We start from the raw sequence: 25270 nt of genomic DNA, 5'->3' as shown, positions 1-25270 counted from the left end.
CTAGTTGGATTCTCAGTTTCCCAGACTTCTTTGGGTTGGGGTGAGTTTAACAGCCTGACAAACAGGGACCTGGCTAATTCATTTGGCTCCCACCATACGAGCTGAAGCCTCTGACACAGTGAGAATATTATGAAGTTCCCATCAAATCTTCATGGAGTTGTATGGCTTTCCCTTAGCTATATTCTTAGCTGTATTCATCCTCTGTCATTCTCAATCACCAGACCCAGATCACTGTGTCAGCTTCGAAGCCATAGCTCACATTTTTTTTTAACCCTACAATCACTTAAGATTAAATATCCATTAGAGATCTTGTGTTACATAAATCTCTGAGATTTTATGTTCCTTTGATCTAGCCCAGGCTGTTCTGGGTTAATAAATCAACCCAGGGAAGATAATTAGATGAAGAAAATATAATCTATCAGAATTCTTGTCAGAAAAATAATGAATGTCATTGGGGGACAACTGCTAAGCCATTTGATAGAATATTTAACTGAAAAATACGGGTAAAAATTTATACTTCCTTTCATGAAGGACATTGTCCAGTTCATCTCAGGGCATTTGCCTTTGTTTGGAGTGATGCTTAATAGTGCATCAGAGAAGGGGGAACTAAAGGTGGTACCAAGGAGCCCTTTCCTTCTGCACAGTTTAGAATCACTAAACACATGCTTAAACCTAATTTAGAAACACTGGCTTGAAGGACTGCCAAATTATTAGGTTGACTGAGGAAATTTCATGCCTTGATACGGCTTTAAGTGCCACATGCTATTTCTCTTCCACCAACACACTAAGCTGCACCTTCTTCTGCCTCAACAAGGAGAGCTTTCTCTGAATCTAGAACATGAGAAGCAGCAGCCAGTCCTACTGGGCAGTAGCCTTTCCTAAGGCAGCTTCTGTTCCTTTGGTTTCCTTGCCTACTGATTCAAGTGCCTTTGGAATCTTCCCTACAATTAACTTCCAGTTTCTTTGTTGGAGAAACCTTGGGAACTCTCAAATTTGAGACATATGGTAGTAATTGTGAGGCACCAGCACCACTATTTATGTGGTGCTACCTAATTTAATTTGTTCCTTTGTTCTGTCACAGATAAGATTATAAACAGAATCTCCAAAGATTGTGGAGGAAGAAAATTCATGAAATGAGCTTAACAGTTTACATTAAAAATAAACAGAATGGTGGTGAATCGTGATAGAAATTTGGGTACTGTGTTAGATTTAAGGGGCTGTTTACCCTCAGGGATGAATAGCAATTAAAGATGCATGGGATACTCCTGCAACAGTTTATAAAGAATCCTTATGAATAGGAGTTGTGGTTTTCCTTTTAGAAGCCTCCTTTCTCTTTTTTCCCCTTTCTATAATTCTCTTTGTTGATGGGAAAAGTTAACCTTGATAAACCACTTTGTCAGCATGCCCATCAAATACGAACAGCAATGTCAGATGATTTGAAAAGTGTACTGGCATGATTGGTAAAGCTACTTAATTATAGTAATGATGCTTTACCCCTCCCAGTTGGCACATTTTTGTATCTTCTTTGACTGTTGTCTCAGTCAAAGATTAACTTTTATGTGTCTGCTTAGGTGGGCTACAGTTTCCTATTGTTTGGTCAAGTAGCCACCTACATCTGGTTTTGTAGGTTTTTTTCTATTTGCAATGTCTTTACAACCAAGATAATATATGCTTCTAAAATAGTTCTACAAACTTACATTACTGATAATGCATTTTAAGGAAATTTACATTAAAACAACTTTTTGTAAACATATGACTCCATTAAAGAAAAAAAATTAGATACTAATGAAATAGATATGCTTGTTATTTTTTACATAAAAATTAGATCTTGACTGAATATTTGACACTGAGGGACATAGAAAACCACTAATATTTTTTCAGAATTTATTTGATTTCATAGCTGTCAATACTGAGTACCCCAGTTCATGTAAATATATAGTAAAAAATGTTTGGAGTATATTCAGGGTGATAGCACAAATAGTTGCAAATTCTGTTCTAATACCAACCCAACATTTATTTAATATTTTTTTATTTATTAAACTCAAGTCAGCAACTCAAAGAACAAATGTAAAAATCAAGCTTCTGATGTATCTACCCCAGAATATACTAGCCTGATACTTGCAATTTGATGAATAATGGCAAGAAAATCTTAAAACTTCTTCTTAACCATGATGTTTCTGTAAGAGCAGAAAATGGCACAAACATTATATTTCATAACGTAACAATAATTTCCAGTTGAACTGGTGTTCTGGGTTGTCTTGGTGTTTGTACATTGTGTTTTGAACCACAGTTGAAGTGAAGCTGTGGGCTGTTAGAAACAACTCAGATACATTGCATATTGCTTTTGAGTTAATATTTCATCATTATGTATTCAGAAACCTCTCATTACCAATTTTTGAATCCCCCACATTCATCTATGCAATTTTACATGGGGGTTCAGACCCATGATTGAAGAATTTGGCATCTAGATGCTCCTGTGAAGGTATTTCTAAAGCTTCAGTGTTTCAAGCTGAAAAAAATTCTAATTGCACAAAAACCTGAATATACTTAACATTGTGTTTCTTAAATTAGTTAGATAGTAAATTTTGTTATGTATATCTCTGGAAAAAACAATTGAAAAGTATGATTAACACTTAAATCAGTAGACTTTGAGATAATCAAATTATATATATGTGGATGGACTTGGACAAATATAATAAAAACCTTAATAACAATGTCTGAGGCCTCACTAAGGCAAATAAATTCTGCCTCCAGTCTGCCTTTGGCCTCAGATTGCAAGTCAATGTTACCAGAATTTTCAGTCTGCTATTCTGCCTTATAGATTTTAGATTTTTCAGGCCCAACAATTTGTAAGTCAATTACTGAAAATAATTCCACCTGTGCCAATCTATGTATATGTCTGTGTGTTTCTTCTATCTTCCGTCTCTCTCTGTCATTGACCTATACTTGTGTGTTTTTGTAGAAACTTGACTTGTGTGGGTCACTTTAAACTACTTTATATCAGAAAAATCGGCAAGAACATGACCTTGAGAGTCAAAAGACTCTGGGCTGGATCTTAGCTTTGAAATGCATTTATTTGATAACTTTGGAGAATGGTTAAAAGCTTCTCCAATCCTCCCTTTTAATGGCTCTGTAGTAATACAAATAATACCAATGGGACTTTTACATTATGGCAGACAGTGTTTCATATTTTACAGGTATTATTTAATAACAATTGCTGTTAGGCAAGGGAGTGAGTGTCTACCTTTGCATCTTATGAAATCACTCTGTCTTCAGTGAGGACCCGATAGAGTCACCAAGACATACATGTATGTGTACAAAGAGCTACCTCGAGGTCGGCAGTGGGGACACACACATACTGGGCAGCATTCTCAAGCCTCCAGCAGTTTGGGTTTCGGTGGTGTCCCCTAAATTGTCCCACAGTCAAGCTCTAACGTTTACTCGGACTGCCGGGGCCTATTACCCAGATCTGACCAGTAAAGGCTGTAAAATTGTCAGCTCGGCTTCGTGCACATTTTTCAGAAGCAGACACAGACAGCAGAGCTAGCTTCAGTTAGTTGGTCAGAGGATGGTCACACCTTAGACCAGAGATTTTCAAACTGTGGGTCATGACCCATTTGGGTGTTGAATGACCCCCTCACAGGGGTTACCTAAGACCACTGGGAAACACAGGTATTTACATTACATTTCACAACAGTAAGGAAATTACAGTTATGAAGTAGCAACAAAAATAATTTCATGGCTGGGGGTCACCACAACATGAGGAACTGTATTACAGGGTTGCAGCACTGGGAAGGTTGAGGACCACCGCCTTAGACTAACCAAGCTCCAACTGCTTTCCCTCTAATAGGAAAAAATGTTTTGACAAAGCACGCTGACAAACACAAAGTGATTCCAATAGCTCTTCGTACATTTCCTCACTGCAAACTTAGGCGACGGAACCATTTGTTAGCACTGTGGCAGACCTTGTTTGCCTTGTTCTCGGAGGATGAACACTGTTGGACCTCACTTGTGTAGTAGGTTCGGGGATCTGAGGTACCATCATTGCTGTTACTAGCCCACCCCCCTGGAGACTTCAAATTATTTCACAGGTGAAAAGCTGTCATCATGTGGATGCCTTCTTTGATCTTGTGGATGAATTGTCTAGTGTTTGTGTTTTATATTCTTCCCTTTTGTTTTCAATTACATATATACTCACCTATATAATATACATACATATACATAAACATATACATATATATGTTATTGAAAACAAAAGGAGTATATATATATGATATATCTATCTATATATCTACCTATCTGTCTCTCTCTCTATATATATATATATATGTATCTCTCTCTCTCTTTTTATATATATATATATATATATATAATATATATGTATATATATATGTATATATATCTGGCTGGATGATATGCCTGAGGTATTTACTCTCTATTCTTTATTAAGCACTTAATTTCTCGGGCATTTCTTCCAAATGCCCGGATTGCTTTAAAGAGCAGATAATAAATAACATTTACTTCCAAATTCCTCTTGTGCACTATTTAACACACACACTCTTTATGAGATGTTACCTACAAGGGCATTCCTTTACACTCAAGCTTACTGTTGTTCTACATATCTCCATCAGAGTGCCCTGAAGAGACAGGGCCAGGCTACTAAAGTCTCCTGTTGACAAGTTGGGCCTGGGGTTTGCTCTTCCCCTTGCCTTCCAGGGCTCCCTTGCCTCAGGGTCTGGTGATTTTGAGGTGAACTTCTGCTCCAGAGCTCCCCCTACAGGCCTTTCTCTTGAAGCCTTGCTTAGCTTATCAGGTCCCCTGTCCTGGGTTTCTTTATACTCTTTCCAGATGTTTTTTCCCTAACCCTCATTCATAATTGGCTGGTCCTATATTAATCCGTTCTGAGGATCTAACGCTTAATATCTCATGCCTACAGTTGTTGATATCCAAGCTAAGACTGTCATGGATTATCCAGTATGAGGGGGTGCTAAAACAAAGCCCACCCCCCTTTTTAAAAAAATAAATAGGATCAAATTGTAGTTAAAAACAAACATACTAATATTCATGGTGTATAGCCCCATGAACTAACCGTCATCTGATATATTAGGTACCAGGCTTGATGTAACTATTAGTGATATGATGCTGACAGTCTCTGTTCTTGTGGTTTTGCCTTCTTGTAGCAGGATTGAAGAACTAGTTTGAAAGAAGAGAAAGTAGCAGGATAATTGCCGATACATGTGCTACTTGGCCAGTACAATGGTAGTTTTGTAATTTTTGTTTATTTAGTAGTTGGAGGAGGAGGCTAATTTCAACAAAGTAGTGAGGGAGATGCATCAAGAGGAGACGATGTTGTTTTCTCTGAGACCTGACTGAAAGGAAAGAGCTTGGCCTGAGAAATATGGTACCCAGAAGATAAATAAGATCTAAAGACAACTAAGAGGTAGCAGATATCGAGGGCTGTAGGAACTAGAAGTTGAGAGCGTTGATGGATAATGGCCGAGCAAATGGAAAGCATGAGAGCCCATAAAAATAGATAGATATATTTGGTTGTGAGCCTAGCCTTTTTAACGGTTGAGCCATCTCTCCAGCCCAATGGGGAAACGATTGGTTTAAGGATATAAAACTGCAGTTGGACAAGAGGCATGGACTCTGTGATGTCTTGAGGTCTACAGAGAGTATGATAAATATGGTTGATAACAATATGCTACATTTTAAAAGTTGTGAGATAGTATACTTTAAGGGTTCTCAAAACAAAAATGATGAATATGTGTGATATAACATGTTAATTGGTTTAATTTAGCCATGCCATTGTGAACATACTGTATTATGTAACATAATTGTGCATGACTTTATTTATGAACTAAATAAATGAATGGAAAAAAGGAAGAAAGGATATGTGATAGGTAGGGTTTTAGTTGGGGGGTGGTAGGGGAGGATGTGAGGGAGAAGGGAACTGGGATTGTCAGTAAAACAATCTTGTTTCTAATTAAAATAAAAAAAATCTGAAAAAAATAGATAGATATAGATACATAGATGATGAAGATAGATTATATGTGTGTGTGTGTGTGTGTGTGTGTGTGTGTGTGTGTGTGTGTGCGTGCGTGCGCGCGTGCGCGCACACACACGAGCTCAGATCATAAAAGGGCTTATAAACCATGCCTCAATGTTTGGGTCTTATTCTTCAGGTCACCACTAGATACTTCTATTTAGAAAGATTACTCCAGTTGAATTCTATGAGTTGAAAACCAGGAGGCAAGATTAGATTCAGTGACCATTTAGCAGACCATTTCCATCGTTAACAAGAAATGATGACACAATGTAGACACGGACAGTACATAGATTTGATTTTGAGGCAGGGTTGGGGACACTTTGGGATGTGTCTCTGTGAATCTGTGTCTCTACCATTAAAGTACCCAAAGAGATGTGTGGCCCTTTATTAAGAAGGCAAAGATTGTGGGAGAAGCATTGGGGACCGGAGAAATGTTATTTACAGAAGTATAAAGTCAATTGTTTTATATCATTGACTTCATGAAATCTGAAGCATACTTTTGATTTTCATAAGAACATAGATCTTGGTTCCCATGGCTTTTAACGAAGTAGTCTTGGCTAATGAACAGCAGTGGGTTTCTGGGTTGAATTAGTTGTTTGTAACACCAACAAGGCTCTTTCAAGATGTTTGGTTTTATCTTACCAACATCTGTGTGGGGCCACCACATTATGGGAAATGCATCGGTGTTGTACTCTATTTCCAATGATACAAGGTCTCGTTTTAGACATAGAAATAAGGGGCAGCACCCACTGGTGTCAGCAATAGGAACTTGGCTGCCAGTTGTGGGATTCCACAAATCCTGAAGAAAAATGTTGGAAGAAAGGGAGTCATGAAGGGACAAGTGTGTTTTGCTCTGACTTCAAGGATTTGCTGGCACAACATTGGCAATTCATATCATTAAACACAGAGGCATGGCTTATATAATGAGAAGAAGCTCTCATCTTTTAAATCTCAATGTTTAACGCTTTATCATTTGAGTTCTAAGAAACACAATCTTTTCTCTTAAAGAGAGAGAATTTAGAGCAATGGTTGATGAAGAAGATGCCAAGTGTTCAGCTCTTAACAGTCATCATAGTGCAGGAACACACAGAGCCAATCAGTATTACTCCTGGGTTTATGACGCTGGGTTCTGCTGCAGGAACTTGGTAGCTGATGGGGCACGGGAAGTTAGCAGCTAACTTCCCCAGTTCTTCACTGTATTTAGAATTTGAAAGCCTGTCACAAACCAAAATCAACCTCCTACTCCTTTGTAGATCTTCCACAAAAAGCGTGGGGCGTTTGGTGTTCAATATGGACAAAGTTCATGGTGAAACTTGCTCTTCCTTCTCCAGAAAAGGCTTATGTATGGCAAAAGAGTGTGTCTGCGTTATTCTGCCAGGAAGAGCATGGTAGCCCATCTTGCAGTGTCAGGACCCTGCCAGAAGATGGCAGTCACACCACACTGCGTTTTGGTAGTAGCCGCTTACACCAGGAACTTGTCTTTGCCAGGCGGGGTCTGAGGTATCTGTGCTCTGACAGTGAGTGTAATTTATATGGAGTCTAATTTCAGAGACACACTATGGAAGCTTAGGAATTCGGCCTTGAAGTTGAAGTTATTCTTAGCTGGAAAACGCAACAAATCTGGGTTAAAAGAAAACACCCCCTCAAATAAATCCATCAAAATGAGCTATGAGGTGAACATCTCAAGGTCTCAGGTTGCTGAGCTTTGATTCCAGGGTATGTGGATCAATATAACCATAGTTAAGGAGTTGGCATGCAAAAATGATGGTTGACAGAATAAGGCTGGAAACCACTGATAAAGTATATTTTCAGGAAGATTAGCAGAGGTTGGAAGTGCCTGGGTGGGGGTTTGGCAAACAGAAGAAACTCAAAAGTGAAATTGCCCATCTTTAGAACTTCTAACTTTCTTCTGCAGAGACAATACTTCCAAAGGGATCCTGGATGGGAAGAGTCCACAAAGCCAGTCCCGGCTGGCATTTTAGCTTCTACTTCACCCTGCGACACCCTCCACCCCTTCCTGAGCCTATACCTGCAGCCAGCTGAGTCTCTCCACCATAGCTCAGCTTGTTTGGTTACTCTCCCTTAGCCAACTACTTAAGTGGACAATCTTCCTTTTCTTGGGAGAGGTGTAGGGTCTGAATCACCAGTTCTCAACTCAAGGGTCTCAATCCTTTGTGGGTCGAATGACCCTTTGATAGGGGTCGCCTAGACCATTGGAAAACATATTTACATTTTGACTCATAGCAGTGGCAAAATTACAGTTATGAAGTAGCAACAAAAATAATTTTATGGTTGGGGGGGTCACCTTAACATAAGGAACTGTGTTAAAGGGCCACAGCATTAGAACCATTGGAACAGAATCAAGAGGTCATCCCTATTTCTCAGTCTGAAATATAATTTTTTTTGTGCCCGAGCCGGAGGCAAGTTTATCTCTTTCCATGTTTGGGTTAGTCTTTTAATACCAGCAGCTGTGTAGGAACAGGGCTTAGTTTAGGGGAAGCAGCCACCATCCCTTGCTAGAGAGAAGTCTTATGTGATATGAAGCAGGGCTTGTGGAAATGTTAGTTTTCTCAGGGACATAGTGTAACTCAGACTGTTGTGGAATGACATAGTGACAGAATTCTGGGCAGAGCTTTGATAAAACCATTGATGAAATCATAAGAGCATACATGAAGGGTTAGCAGCCTCTTGGGCCCTGTGCTTGGTCTGTGTCTTTGGTGGGTAGATGCTCAGTCATCCACAGTGAAGAGGTTACATATACTTGTCCTCAGTGACCAGGACAGCCAGAGACCAGGCACTGAGAGCAGTTTAGTAGGGATGTAATCCGGCTGATATCATCCACAGAGAATTAAAGAACCTAATGAAAATGGATAAAATTTAATCAGCCTTTAAGTCATTACCATGCCCAGAAATTCATCAGTATTGTCAAGGGAAAATATATTTTTTTCTGTTCTAGTATCTGTGTTTGCTGTGACTGCAGCTGTGTTTCAAGACTATGCAAGCATTCTTCAAATTAGCACACTCAGTTATTCTGTGAACAGAGGAGTTTCTGTGGATATTAATCAAGGAAACTCCCAGCTGCACAGCTGGCTTCCAAACATGTGGGTTCAGCTATCACATTCTAGAGGACATCATTTATGGTTCAGAATCCTTCAAGATTCCTTCAGGTTCAGTCCAGACTCCCAACTCCTATGGTGCTGTGTGTTTCTGAATTTAAGCAGTACCTTCAAGATGAAGACAACTGTGTGAGTTTTGCCTTCTGGATTTCATGTTTCTCCTAGTTTGCAGGCATGGGCAAAGGCATGCAGAAGGAAAACTACGTGCAAACATCCAGCATTGGTTTCATGATATCCCAGGGTACAGTTAAACTTACCAGTTAAAGAAGGATGCATGAGCACAGCAGTGAAACCCACTAACTGTGTTAGGTGGAAGGCACAGGGCAATTACACAGAAAAGAAAAAGACTACAAGAAATAATAAAGATTAGGTGTCCTTGGTGAGAAGAAGGGCACGGTGCTTGAACGCACTGGTCATTTTCTCCTAAATCTACACAGTGATTCTCAAACAGAAGCTAAATCAAAGTTTTAGCAAAGGTAAAGGAACTTAGGGTACAATTTCTGCAACAAGTATTTTCAAGGAACAGTGTTTTTAAATATATTTTACTCTGAAAGTATTTGGGATGGGCTAGAATTAATACCAAAGAAATAAAGATGTGAACACCATGTGATTTTTTAGAATGTATTGCAAAATATAGTTTTAATAAAACTTTACCAGTGTTGGATGGAAGTTTACATTGTTTCCATAGTGTGTATATGTCCTATTTCCTATAAAAGAAATGTTATGACATTAAAGTTGATGAATTATTTTCTTCAGCAAAATACCACAGATCATATGGACAAAAAACCCTATGTTGCTTATTTAACAAAAATATGTAAAGAAAATAAATTTTGACAAAATGTGGAAAAATATGTGTGAAGTTGAGATAGAAATGGAAACTATAGTTGGGTTTATTATTATGAGAGATCAATATATGGTTTTGTTTTCTTTCTCTCTAAAGACTACAGTAATGCAATGAAGCAATTAACTAATTACTTTTCCTGATCTTTATATGTATTTTATTTTTAAGTAAGACAAGGCATTGTTTATAAGAATTACACAAAAGAGAGCTGCGGAGATTGTCAGTTGGGAAAGTTCTTGCCGTGCAACCATGAAGACCTGCACAGTACAGCACTGTGTAGCTGTGGTTCCAATGTTGGGTGTGGAGACAGGAGAACCCCTGGGTTTGCCCACTACTGGTGGAAGTGATGGAGGAAGATGCTCAAGTGTTGACTTCAGGCATCCATGTGCACCTGCACACAGACACACGCCTGAAAATAAATAAATAAATAGATACAATGCAACAATTCTATACAAGCAGAAATATTAACTAGTGACAATCTTAACCACTACTGGTTTTTCTTTTCTTGCCATAAAACTAACTCAGAATAATTTTCTCAGGTTGAGAGAGGACTATTAAAATGGTCCTCCAATAGCTAGAGAGATGGCTTTGAAGTTAAGAACACTGGCTGCTCTTCCAGAGGACTTGGGTTTGACTCCCATTACTCACAGGATGGCTCCAGTGCCACGGGATCTGACGTTGTCTTCTGGCCTCTGGAAGCACCATTCTCCCATGTAGCATACAGGCATACATGCAGGCAAAACACTCACACATGTAAACTAAAACAAAAATGAAAAACAATTGCAAAAGTGTTCCTTCGTAAGTCAATCAGGCTAGATAGATGATGTCGTTCATTTATCACATTTCCTGATCACCGTGGGCTAAACTATGCTACAGAGACAGACTGTAATCACTATGTTTTAACACAGTTAAAATTAGTGGTGCCATGTCAAGTATGGAAATTCCTGATTGGACGTTGGGTTTAGCATCATGTCAAAATTGCCCCAATGCCATCCAGCTGCATACAGAAGATGGAGAGTAGGGCATGCAAGGATGCATGGATAGGCCTGAACACAGCCTACGTCACTCCTGTGTTAAGTTGATCAAATCCAGCATACGGTACTAACTGCAAAGAAGACTGGGAAATACGATCCTCCAGTGAGTTAAGGAAGGGACAATCTGGTGACTCTCTCCCCACCTATGTGCTTGTCATCTGGATTAGGTTCAGGCTACCTTCTCTTCACTCCCTGCTATTGTGATAGCTTTTAAGCATTGTCTTTGCATCTCTTGCTATTTCCAACTATGCAGTCAGGTTCTACTTAAGAGTCCCTGATAGAAGTCCATCAAGCAAGTCCACTGACCCCGTGTAAAGCAGTGGACTAAAATGTTCTAAATGCCCTACTTCTGTGGACGGAATAAGAATGGACAGTCAGAAACAATTAGCTGGTTTTTTCATAAAGTTAAGCATTTCCTTTCTTCCCGGAACCCCCTGCAAATATCTTTGTGCAATACCTAAGCTCCGATTACCAGAAGCAAACGGCATTACAAAAGCAAAGTTGGCCCTGGAGAGTGTTGTTTAGAGAGATCAAAGCTGAAGCCCTGGTGGGCAAGGCTACTACCTGTTAACAATCTTTAGGTTCACCTTATTCAAGTCAGCATAATGCCTCTCAAGGCTCTTACTCAAGCCATCATTTTTGTGTGCATATATGTACATGTCTTTCATGTCAATATTAATAATTAACTTACTCCTTTAATATCCATGTTTAAGACTTATGAAATCTATAATACTCACCTAAGGAAAGACTTCTTACACTATAATATTACAGGAAACCAAGTGCACTTAAAATGTAGACAGGAACCAGGTGGTGGTTGGCACACACCTTTAATTCCAGCACCTTTGAGACAGAGGCAGACGAATCTCTGTGAGTTGGATGCCAGGCTGGTCTACAGAGTGAGTTCCAGGACAGCCAGGGCTGTTACAGAGAGAAACCCTGTCTCGAAAAATCAAAACCAACAACAACAAAAACATGTGGACAGGAATATACTTTCTATATGGAAAGATACATATAGATTTATTTTCATTCTTTATCCCACCCTAGGGTAAACTCAAGTCCCACCAAAGGCAATCAAGACAGATAGCTGCAAGCGTATGTATCCACAGAGGATAGCAAACATTGGTATCAAGATTCTCTTCTGTGGTAGACACCCTGTGGGGACAGCAGTATGCAGCACAGGTGTTGGTTTGGTTTATTTTCGTGGACTGAAACAGGCCAATGTGATGTCTATCTTACACAGACACTGGAAACCTGTCCTTTTTTAATAGGGCAAAATGACCTCGCTCCTTGTTACTGCTCTAGAACTTTCTCACTAGGGCAGAACTAACTACCATGTGGCCTGTTCATCCAACGAATTGTTCATTTTCATGGGCCCATTTTCCCATCAGGTCACCACCCTTAAGAGGTTCATAACCAAGTCACCAGATCCAGGTAAGACAAAGGATTACACTTTCAAAAATGTTCGCACCAGTTGGCTCTGAGTAAAACAGGCCTATCTTAGTGCACCGCTGTGATTGCAAATTTGTAAAGCCTGTTCCCTAAAAAATTTAGACACCACAGTTATTTCAGAACTCACATTTCTATTTACCCAAATTATGTTCAGCTGGAATGAGTCTGAGGGCGGTAATTTAATTATTATGTGTACTTCTCATGTCTTGCACAATAGCTACCAACCATCTACATGTCTGAGAACAAAGAATGGGCCAAACATCCTGTGAGAAAATGATTTTTGTCACATGCTTTTTCCCATATATTCTATAGCATGCGCCATCTTTCCTTTATCCTATAACATGCGGTAGTGATTTCAAATTGCTAAACTCACCTTTCATTCCTTGAACAGAAAGACCCCCGGAGGCTCAGGCCTCCAGGAGCTCAGTCCAGGCAAGCATGTCACAGCTGCCTAAAGGGACAGGCATCTGACCTCCTAGTGACCAAGATAAGGTCAGGCAAGTACATGTTAGGCTGTTATGGCTGCCGAAATGGGGAGCTGGTCCCTTCAGAACAAACACAGCATTGAAATGCTATTCATCATAGATTATGCAGATCCTGTGTCCTTTTAATAAGCAACATTGGCCATATTAATGTTTGTGATCTTTATTCTGCTGTGTCACAAAATTTATGAGTAAAATGAACCACGGAATTTGTGCCTAATTTCTTTTCTCTGTGAGGTTCTTGTGTAAGATTAGTTAATGTCTCGAGTAAACATTTGCTGGAATTCTCCAAGATACCATCTAGATGATTGTATTTTGTTATAGACATGAGACAAAATGTTTGACCTGGGAAGATTTTTTAATCATTGTTTCAATATCCTTAATAAAAATAAAATTATTTTGATATAAATTGTAGTGTTTGAAACACATTAAGATTATTTCAACTAATTCAAATTTAAATGCACATTATTTTATCTTACAAGCATACAATGTTTTGGATATCTAAAGGAGTAACAATTGCTCCTCTACATCAAAATTTTAGTTATTTGTAATTTTATCTTTTTTTCCTTGAATCATTTCTATAACAATTCTGAACTGCCATCATCCATTTCAAAGAAGTAAATTTGGAAAGTTTATTGTCTTTACAAGACACTTTACCACTCTGTTACTATTTTTTCTTTATTTTTGTGTTTAGAATTCAGTTTGTATTTCCAGCTTCTTGAAACATAGGGATTGATATCTGACTTCCAGGTTTCCCATATTAAAATATAGAATTATATTATTAAAATAAAATATACACTAAATTTGTTAAAATAAAGTATCAAAATAAAATTTTAACATATTCAATTAAATTTCTTCTAAACTTCATTTATTCTGGTTGTGTAGAGCTGTGATCAGGGACATAGATTTTAATTCTTTCTTACATGATAAGGACCCTAAGGGGTCACACTTTCATATTTGCTATTTTTGACACATGACCGGCAATCATCGTGCTATGAAATGGTCATCTATGAACTACTGTGGTCTGCTTTCTTGTGCACTCCCTCCCTCGGTTCATACACTGAAATTCTAACTGCCAAAGTCTATTAGGTAGTGGAACTTTGGGGAGATAATCAGTTCATGAAAATATATCTTATGAATGAGATTTATGTCCTCATATGACAGGCCTCAGAAGAGGCCCCATCTCAACAAGGAAGGGGGCAAAATAAATGACTCCTGAAACTTGTCCTCTGATCATTCTACACTCCTGATGTTGCACACATGTTCCTCTAATAAGTAAATAATGAATAAATAGAAATTGGAGAAACAGAAGCCCCAGACACATCTTTGCCTTTTCTTGCATGGAAGGACGGATACAGCAAGAAAGTGTCATCAATGAACTTGACCGAGTTTGTCAGTTACCTGACTGGAACCTTTCAACTTCCAAATCGGTTAGAAAGAAATTTCTGCTGTCGTGAACCACCCAGATGATGGTATTTTATGACAGTAGCTTGTATGGGCTGAAATAGGCAAGCAAATGGAACAGAGGTAGAGGAGCACCTGGGTGATAGTGGCGTATTCAGGAGCAGGTGCCAGGAAAGGGTCTGTGGAAGGGCAGTAACTATTACTATAGAGAAAAGAGAGAGAAGAAAAGACATCCGTTCACATGGTCTCACAAGGTTTGAAAGGCGTAAACTAAACTAAAAGGCTTTGCTTCTAGGAATGAATGGAAGAGACCCTTACTCAGCCCCTGCTTTAGCAGACATGCCAGGCTACAGAAAAGACATGTAGGCCTGTAACACAAGGAAACTCCAGATTCTCTGGCCTCCCGGAGCCTAGGGCCAAAACTGAACACAAAGAAACCCCAGACTACCTCTCTCCCCGCTGCCCCAGCCTCCTAGGTGCTTGGTTCCTGGGAACTGTTTGGCCACAAAAGAAACTCCAGGGGAGACCAAAACCTCCTCTATAGTCTCCAGGATACAGTTCTAAAAACTTTTGGTATCTATGTACAACAGGCCACCTGCAAGTAACAAGACAAAGCCATAGAAACCACAGAATGTTCCCTCTCAGCAATGACCAATGAGAATACCTGGTACACAGGTATTTCATGCCAAAATATGACTTTGAGAAATTGTCCTGATTGTTCTCTAATGTCAACTAATCAGAAACCAACCCATACCTACTGATGTAATTCTGAAACTTTTGTCTTTAAAACCTAGCAGTAGACAGGGAACTTCACCCCCTCTGGAGGCTGCTGCATCAGCTTGTTAGACAGGGTCCCTCCCTCAGAAGGATAGAAAATTTAATAAACCTTGCGCATTTGCATCAGTGGTCTGTCCCCCTGTTCTCTTTGGGGATCCTTGTGATTCGGGCGCAATAGGTTGAGACCTCATCTTTTTACATGAATGAAGTTGCTCAAATGAACACATTTCAAAGTTTTGTTTTTATTTCAGACCTTTCTGTAGATTTTACATTCCATAGTAACAAGATATCACATATTTGTGGGAGCCCACAGATTGGACTCTCTTCTGTCTTGACTTAAGGTCAGAGAGTTCAAGCCTATTCTTGATCCTGAAGGTCAGATAGCAGGATGTTTGATCTAAGGTGTCTTGATGCTCAAGGCCAAATAGCAGGTTGTTTAGCCAAAGTATCCCATGATGCTTTGAGAATGGAGGAAATAATTACACGTGTTTGTCGTCATGGGGAGCATGGCAGTAAGCAGGCAGGTGTGGTACTGGAGCTAAGAGTGTGACACTCTTGACTTGTAGGCAACAGGAAGTCGACTGAAAGTCACAGTGAGGTAAGCTTAAGCAAAAGAGACCTCAAAGCCTGCCCCACAGTCACACACTTCCTCCAACAAGATCACATCTCCTAAGAGGGTCCCTCTTTTTTGGGGGGGCGTTTTCTTTCAAACCACTGCATTCCACTCCCTGGCCCCCAAAGGCTTATTATAGTCATATCATAATGCAAAAGATGCATTAAGTCCAACTTTAAAATTCTCCATAGTCGATAACAGTACCAAACTTGTTTAAAGTCCAAAGGCTCTTCTGAAACTCATGTAATCTCTTAACTGTAATGTGTTATGATAAATCTTCCTGCCAAAAGCTGCCTGAGCCCCACCGCCACGTGTGAGCTTTACACCAACTGCCCGCCTGAGTTAGGGCCAAATGAATACACAGAAACTTGTATTAGGTACAATGCTGCTTGGCCAATGACTAGGATTCTCATTTGTTAGCTCAGTCTCAATTATCATACATCTATATGTTTTATAAGACTTATCTTATCGGACGCCTTATTGGCGTCCCTCCTTGCTGGTGGCTCACATCCTGCCACTGGAGGATGCAAACGGGAAATAGGGGCCCTTCCTGTTTCTCCTTTGTTTAAATATGAGTCTCCTTGCTATGTCACTTCCTGCCTGGATCATCTCTTCTCTACTACATTTCCCAGAATCCTCTTTGACTCCTAGTCCTTGTTTGCCATTGGCCAAAAAGTATTTTATTTAACAATCAATAAGATAAACATACACAGTACATTCCCCATCAGTAATGCCCGGTAAAATTAAAATAAAAAAAGCAGATCACATACTCCAACATGTAATGGTACAGGACATACATTGCCATTCCAAAATGCAGGGAAGGGAGCATAGAGGGGAAATACTGGACCAAAGCAAGACCTTCCTGGACCAAAGCAAGACCTTCCTGGACCAAAGTAAAACAGAAGACTTGCCAGGCAAACACCAAACGGTCCATCTCCATGTCCTATGTGAAAGCACTCTCCAGATCTCCACTCTTCAGCTCTGTTGACTGCAGACACTTCTTTCCCCTTGGGCTGCCTCCACTCCCTGTTAGCAGCTGCACTTGGCAGCTATCCCATGACTCTGGCATCTCTAACATCTTGAGATCTCCAAGGCAATCCAGACTTGAACTTCAGAGCTTCAATGCCCTCACAGGGCCTCCATTCAGGGACACCCTTGACACATGCCTGGCCTCAGTGGCTATATTCCATAACTCTTTTCTTCTATCCTTGACTCTAAAGCCAGAGCCACGTGGCCAAAGTTGACAACTTCTCCCTGCTGGGGCTGGAACGTGGCCACCTTGTTTAATAATATCTTCACCCACTTTCTGTCTCCCTTCACTGCCTAAGTGTGGGTGTCCTTGAATGTATTCTTTACTCTAGGCTGGCCTCTGCCTTCCCAGTGTTGGGATTAAAGGTGCACCCTACCACACCCAGCCCTAAACTTTCCTTTAGTTCCTTTTTACAAGGTGGCCCCATGGCCACCACTTCCTTTATTCCATTTCTTAATCCTGTTTCTCCTCCAACATAGGATTTAGTTTGATTCTACTGCCTGGTGCTCTTTGTCTCCTCAAAATTTACGTTGTGCAATTTAATCTACTCTTCTTGCTCCCTTTCATTATAAATCGTCATTGGAGCTACCGCCAAATGCCAGAGTCTACATTAGGCTGTTTTGAGATTTCTTCTGTCAGTGAAAATAATCCAAAATTCTTCACTTTTTCCTCAGGCAGACTGTTCAGACAAGGGCAAAAGGCAATCTTCTTCACCAACATATGATCACAAGAATGATCTCTAGACAGCATACTAAAGTTCTCCTCTGAAACCTCTTTAGTGAGCCATCCACAGTTCATAAAATTACACGCAGCACCGCTGTCTTCCATGCTCCTACCTACTACTATGGATCATTAAGCAGTGTTTAAACTGTTCCCCTGTTTTCCCAACCCAAAGTACCAAAGTCCATATTACTCCAAACAAAAGCATGGTCAGACCTATCACCCCAATACCCCAGTCACTGATACCAACTTAGGTCTTAGTTAGGGTTTTACTCTGAAGAGACACCATGACCATGGCAACACTTATAACTAAAATTTTAATTGGGGTGGCGTGCTTATAGTTTCAGAGGTTTGGTCCATTATCATCATGACAGAGAGCATAGCAGCATACAGGCTAATGTGTTAGAGCTGAGAGAGCCTCATCTTAGCTTGCAGGCAACAGGGAATTGTGAGAAAGAACTGAGGGAAGCATAAGTAAAAGAGACCTCAAAGCCTTCTCCCACCGTGACATACTTCCTTCTGTAAGGCCGGACCTCCTAATATGTGCCACTCCCTTTGGAGATCATTTTCTTTCAAACCACCACAATTGTTAATGTCAAGTATTTCATCACAATGACCAGAACATACTAGCAAAGTTCAGCTCAGGAAAGGTTGTTTTATTTTTATTTTTTTTTTGATTTTTGCAAAATGTTTATTCTACTAATCTACTGAATTCATAGGTTGTTAGTATTTTAAATGTTTATCATTTCTAAGTAAATGAGAATAACCACTTTTTATCATAGGTGTAGCTAACGATTGGTTATTAATACTTTTTAATTGATCTAAAGTTCTCCCAAATTTTAGTACAGGTAGTTTTATTGTATGTTTCATCTGGTAGATGATTAAAAAAAAAAAAAAAACAGTTTGAAGAACTAATCGTTTCCAACTGAGCAAATATACCATGATACCAACCCACCAAACCAAAAGCGCTTGCCATGCAGAATAAATTACAAAGAAAAATAATTGCAGGTTACATGAATTGTGCAGTGTTTTCAAAGCTCTTAGGAATTACCCACTAACACAAATCTCTGACAGTTAGGAGTTGGAAGATCAGTTTCACTATAATTTTAACTTCCATTTACATTCATTTTAAATATGTTTATGTCACAATGGTGCTTTCCAGTGTCCACAATTTACAGTTTCAATTTGTACATACGTAACTCACTAATGTAAGGGACAGTTCTTACTACTCTAACTATCCCTAAGCAGAAAAATAAACCACCACCCTACATACAACGATAAAAATGATCTGGCTTCAAATAGATTAATGCAACATGGTTTTTCATATTCGAGCTGTTTTCTAAAGGCCAGTATGTAAACTTGCCTATTCAATATATGACAGCTATAACTTTATTCACTGAGAAATTATGCATTTATTTTCCTCAGCCATTTTTCTCACTTTATCTCAAAAATTTTTCAACTTGCTGTTTTTAGTCAGTGAATCCCAAATTGTATTTCTTGGTGGGGAGGGGAAAAGATGACAAACACTGTATAAACAAAAAGAAGCCTCCCCAAATTAATTCTTAATTTTTTTCTCTTTTATGTCAGTTTAAAAAGTCATTTACATTGCTTCATCCTTCTTTTTTAGAGACAGCGTCTCTCACTAGGTAGAAAACAAAACAAAACAAAACAAAACAAATTATACATCCTTTAGTATAGGAGATGAGGGAGTAAGAGAAAATATTTTTTAAAGAAACACTTCTGTAAAAATTAGAAATTACTTTTTAAAATCTATTTAAAGTTTGGCTTGAAGAATGCCATCATTGACAAATGGCCTTGTGTGGCAGAGCAGGTAAGTAACCGAGGTGTCTGTTCTGGGTGTGAGTGTGTGCAAAGTGATTGAAGCCAAATCTGCTGTCATGTTAGAAAATGATTTGAGAACTGAATGTAATCGTTGAGTAGATCTTTTTGTAGTTTGTAATTTAGTTTGTTTTTTGACATTTCTAATATTGTACTGTACTGAGCTAGCTATTAAGCTCTGATTGTGTGTGAAGCTGTGACTACCAGTCAGTCTGATATTCAAGAAAAGGATAGAGATGATTCAAAAGAGATTGAGAAATTCTGTTCTAGACCTCTTTAAAATGGGAGACATTTTTTTTCACTTGTTTGTTATTCTCTGTTCTTTGACTCTTCACCCCCAGAATCAAAATAACCAATCATTTCTTGGATTGTGGTTTCTCACTACTTTGACCAGCTTAGTCAAATCATATATCTAACCTAAACGTTATAATGGATTATTGAAAAATTTTATTCTTCTATCAAAGAAATTAGAATTTTAGGTCCCAGATGGCACTGGCCTGCCATTAATTCATTTGTATTGGTGTTAAAAAAGAAAAGTGCTTCTAGATGTGGAGGTACACACATCTTTATCCCAGCTTCAGAGGCAAAGGCAGGAGGATCTAAATTCTAGGCCCACCTGGTTTACATGAGATACAGTCTATCCAGAAAAGGTTTTTAGTAAGATCCTTGAAAACAGCACTTAGCTTTTTAGCAATGGCAGCCTTGAGTTTGTAGATAAACATAGTAGTTTACAACATGGATTTAAAACCATTCAAATTCCTGGACTATGCTTTTGCTTTTTTTTTTCTTGTTGCTGTTTACCTGGTTTAGTGGAGTAGATGATGTCCAATTTTTTCATCAACATTGGAAAATAGCTTAGAAGTAAAATCTAGTTTTCATTTCATTTGCAAATGATAAAGTATCTTCACTGTTTTAAGACAAGTAATTGTATTTGACTCTCAGTACACCAGATCTCAGACTCATGATTTTCTTCATTGAAAGAAAAAAAAAAAAACTGGCTGAGAATACAACTTCAGTTTTTTTGTTTTGTTTTATTTTGCTTTTTTGTTCATGAATAGGTCACTCTATCTTTATTTAATGTAGAATAACTTTTGCATACAAAGTGAATCTGGCTAGATCTATTGTGCATATAATGTGCATCATAAAAATCTAGCAAAGCTTGAGATGTCAAGAGGAATTGAACCTAGTGACTATCCAAGAGTGAACTGAGGATTATAAATGGACTATGGTCAGAAGAGCTCATGTCTACTTCCTTTCTGGGATGATAGGAAGGAGCATACATTTCATATTCTTTATGCTGTTGGCTTTCTAGACTCACACTACATGTAAAAAGTGAAAATGTTTTCTTTAAAGAAGTCAGATTTTGTTACTATGAGTCTTGGTGTTTAGGTAAATATATGGTAGGCTTTTTTCTCCTGAAAATTGAAAACATCCTTCAAGTTTCTGCTATTAGTTAATTCATAGGAAACTGGTATCCTTAAAAACCTATGACAAAATACATATCACTTTTAAATCATATAACACTGTCCTACCCATAATATAGGGTATTAGTAATAGGCAGCAACTTCATTTCCTTTAAATCCATCATATGGCTTGGGGTGTTAAGATAATATAGAGAAATTGATTCTTTCTTCATTCCTAATCAGCTTTATTGTGATTAACCTCAAGGAAAACAGATAATATATTACATTTGTGTACCATTGACCACACCCTAACATTAACTGTGGAATTTCTTGTAAATGGCTTAGGAGTCCACTATACCTTACTGGACTCCACTTGAATTAGTGAAGTTATTGATGGTAGTTTCAAAATCCTAATTTGATTTTTTCCTGCATATAGTTTTCTGCCCATGGGTAGATTGCTAATTATATTATGAAATTATTTATCTCTTTATCTAAAATATATTGACTCTCTGATGGAAATAGAGAATAAGGTGAGAGATACCAGCCTCATGAGCTAAGAAGTGAGGAACACAGCCATGATTCCATGGTCTTCCTTTGGATGAAATGGATCAAAGCAGAAAAAGAACACATTCCAGTAAAGGCTACATCAATGACAGCTACCAGGTTTGGGCCAATAAAGAAGGAAATTCTTAGACTGGTGGTTTTAGATTTGTGATTAATGGATAAATGTGGTATATGGAGAATGTAAAGAAATGCAGGCTTGTTTATAGGAGAAAGGAATAGAATTTTGTTTTGATTAATTATAAGAATAACTATGACAAGCAGGAAGGATTCAGGCCTGAAGTTTATCTCTGTGAATTAACACTGCAGAACTTTTATTTCATTCTATGGCTATAGATAAAGTAAGCCAGAAAATGGAGGATTGAGATTTAGATAACTAGGAAACATTAGTACTTTAGAGTTATGGTGAAGAATGGAGTTTGGCAAGAGAAATGGCTATTCACAAAGGCTTGCGTTGACTCAGTGTCATAGAGGAGAAATCTGAAGACATGCTTTCATACATTCAGTCATGTGGAGAACATGCTCAGACTTTGTTCTCAGCAGCTTCTGTGGAGCAGTGTGGAGAGCAAACCACTTGAGGCCCTGAGAAGGAAATGGGGCAGGTTATAGGAAGGTATGCAGCACATATCAAACTCAAAGGGAGGGCTCTTTCAACCACTTACCTTGTTCATCAAGAGTAGGATGTGAAGTCCCTTTCTGTTCACGCTGTTCCACCAGGCAGGAGACCCAAGCATTTGGTTAGCTTTGTGCTTACAGTAGCATGTGTGTCTGTACTTAACTTTTAGCAGGATCTAAATCAGTTCATGAGAAAAGAATAAATAATGACCCATAAGAAGAGATGTGTAACAATAAGGGACAACCAATGCATTTAAATAGAGCTGGAGTGTTTGTTTTTGTTAAACAATGACGCACAGGAGAATTTTAGGCCCTACTGTGAGGCAGGCTGTCTACCACAGATCACCTGCCCCAGAGAGCAGTCTCTGCACCCACTTCCAGCTATGCCAACCCCAAAGTATATGGAGAATAGCAATGGCCTTATCTGAAATTTCTATCCTTTAAGTCAAAGGTCATGTACCAAACACAAATCCCACCCACCTTGAGTTTCAGTTGGCTTGAATCCATCCCACAAAGAAGGCTGAGGACCACCTACCATATTTCCTTCTTCTTCTCATAGACCCAAAGCTCTAATTTAGGAAATTAAAACCCATTTTTAAGCTATGTCTGACATAAATTTATCTTTGTTGAGTACCACTGCATACAGTTGCTATTAAAAATAATCAAGGGTCTAATAAAGAGTCTTTGAATATATAAACTCAACTACAGGCAGCAAGAAAATAAAAGAGGTTAGGAAATGAAGGAACAGAATGTAGGTAGCTAAGTGATCAAATGGAGTCATGGAAAAGAGTCACATCCGGGAACTCTTGCTCCCCAATCTGATAGCTGGGATACCAGCATGGGACTGATCCAGACCTCAGGAACATGGGTTTCTGTGAGGAAACCTCAGAAATCTATGAGACCTCCTGGAGAAGCCCAGTATTTATCCCTAGCATAGGTGTGGACTTTGGGAGCCCATTCCATATAGAGCCAAGACACACGGGGGTGGGCCTAGGCCCTATCCCAAAGGATACAAAAAAACTCTGATGACACCCTATGGAAGGCCTCACCATCCAGGGGGAGCAGAAAAGATATGTGACAGATAAGGTTTTAGTTGGGGGGGGGTAGGGGAGGACGGGTGGGAGAAGGGAACTGGGATTGTCATGTAAAACAATCCTGTTTCTAATTCAAATAAAAAATAGTTGGAAAAAAAAAAAAGAGTCACTAGAAAGAACCTCCAATTGTAGCAATGCTGTATCGTCATGCAACTCTTCTTCAGGAAGTGGATTAAACAAAGCACTAGAAGGCCACATGTGCTTTCAGTAGAAAGAAAGAAATGGAAAGTAAGAAAGACAGGACAGAACAGTCAAAGCTTACAGCCCTTGCCTGAAGTGATCTAGTTTATAGGATGGGCACTCAGGGGAAGAAGAGAAAGACGGTGATGGACAAAAGAAGAGCAAAGATTGCCATAGTTAATGTTTGTGAAGTCACATCAGCGAGATACTATGGACAGTAGATGGATGAGCAGGGAGGAAGAAAAATGAGACGAAGCATGGCCAGAATGAAGGGAAATTGGGAGATCACACAAATCAGGTAATTTGAAGTTTCCCTAGTATTGGCTTTACTTGTATTTAGTCTAAATCAGCAGCCAGTCAATTACTTACCAAGTGATAACTTAGGAGTTAACATCTTACATTTGCAAAATCATCACTCACAGTCAAAACCTTTTAAGTATCAACAGGTTTGATGTCTCGTATGTGCCTAATTGCTTCAGATGATATATTTGTGTTTCTCCCTCTGAGATAATTCATTTTTCTTTGCCATATTAGAACACCTTGAGTGAAAGAAAAGAAATGTTGTGCATCAAAATTTCTGAGGCAAAAAGTGAGGCAACCAGTGTCACGTCAATCAAGGACAATAGAGAAGCAAAAGGACAATAAGATGCTCCTATGGAATTGACGAGGCCCAAGGCAGCTTCCACAGTTTCCGTAAGTTACTGAAGTCTTTCAGTTTGGATAATATGACACCTAAGGTTAAAAACACTACAAATCTGTCTAAGACCCTATAGTATTAGGCAAAGTTGGTAAATATGGCCAGAATTGGGGAAAGAAATTGAAACGTAAACACAGATTTCTCAGGTGTAGTTCAGATTTGTACTGTTGCAGACTTAGGTTCAAATTCTACCTTTAGATCATGTATCAGCTGACGACCTTGTGAAAGCGCCTCTGTGCCTGTTCTCTTGCAAAGAAAACTGAGGAAAATAGCAAGTGGCATGTGATGATTTGGAATGATGTAATAGGCACCTAGGTGCCTGCTCATCCGACAGGGTTCCAAATGGTGTAGAAAATAAAAATGGGACATAAATATTTATACAAAAGCCAGATTTTACTTTTGGTTTTCCTCTTAAAAAGGTTGGTTTGTTGCTCCGATATTATGAAGGAAGAAGGGCTATGAGAGCCACAGACGATAAAAGCATAAGTAAATATGGTGGTGATTTAGCATTTCTTAGCAACATACTATTTCACAGCAGGAAGGGGGAAAAAGTGCTGTCCTTGATCCAGAAGCCTTGTGATTCACAAGATATGTAAAGCTCCTTCCAAACGTGGTTCTCAGGAACACCATGAGTCCTTCCTTTCCTGGAGTACTGAACTTTGTTTTTCATTGAATTTAATGATAAATCTCCCTTGAAGTTTTTAATGTCATTATTCAGTGTGGAAAGCTACACAGACTCCACGGCTACCACTTCCTCCCGTTCCTCTCATAATTGTTAGTAATGACAACAGCAACTTCATGGATTTCTTATGGGCTAAGCCCAAGGGACCAAGACATCCTTCCATTTGCAAAGCTCAACATAATGAAAGAAGATGAATTTCATAAATAATCAAGCATGTGTGTGAATACAACCTTTTGGACATGGTAATATGTGATCCAAGAGTATTTTAGCCAAATTAATACTGTATTTACTCATTGACCTCTATATGTAGAAATCAGGGCATGATCCCTGCCCTCAATGAGCTCAGGGCAGCAGTTAGGCATAAGAACTTTTATTTGGAAGGATAATGGCTTTATGATGATCAATTCTGATGAATCCCAGTGGTCTAGAAAGTCACAAGCTGATGAGAGAGACACATGTAAGAGGAGAGATTATGTTCTGTAGTGGTTTAAGCACTGGCATCCATGCACAAACTAGAGGAGGGAAGGACTTAGAAACATCCTGTGTGGAAGTCATATTGTCTATCCATGGCAGGAATGCAAGAGATTCTTGGGATAGGTTTGGAAATTGTACTGCAATATTTGAGAAAACACTGGTTATCAAGATGGAATCTGAGCTTTCCTATTTCAACAAATTGTTGTTATT

The sequence above is a fragment of the Cricetulus griseus genome, chromosome 10 (assembly GCF_003668045.3).
Source record: "Cricetulus griseus strain 17A/GY chromosome 10, alternate assembly CriGri-PICRH-1.0, whole genome shotgun sequence".
NCBI lineage: Eukaryota > Metazoa > Chordata > Mammalia > Rodentia > Cricetidae > Cricetulus > Cricetulus griseus.
The sequence above is the reverse complement of the archived record's forward strand: the minus strand, read 5'-3'. Positions refer to the sequence as shown.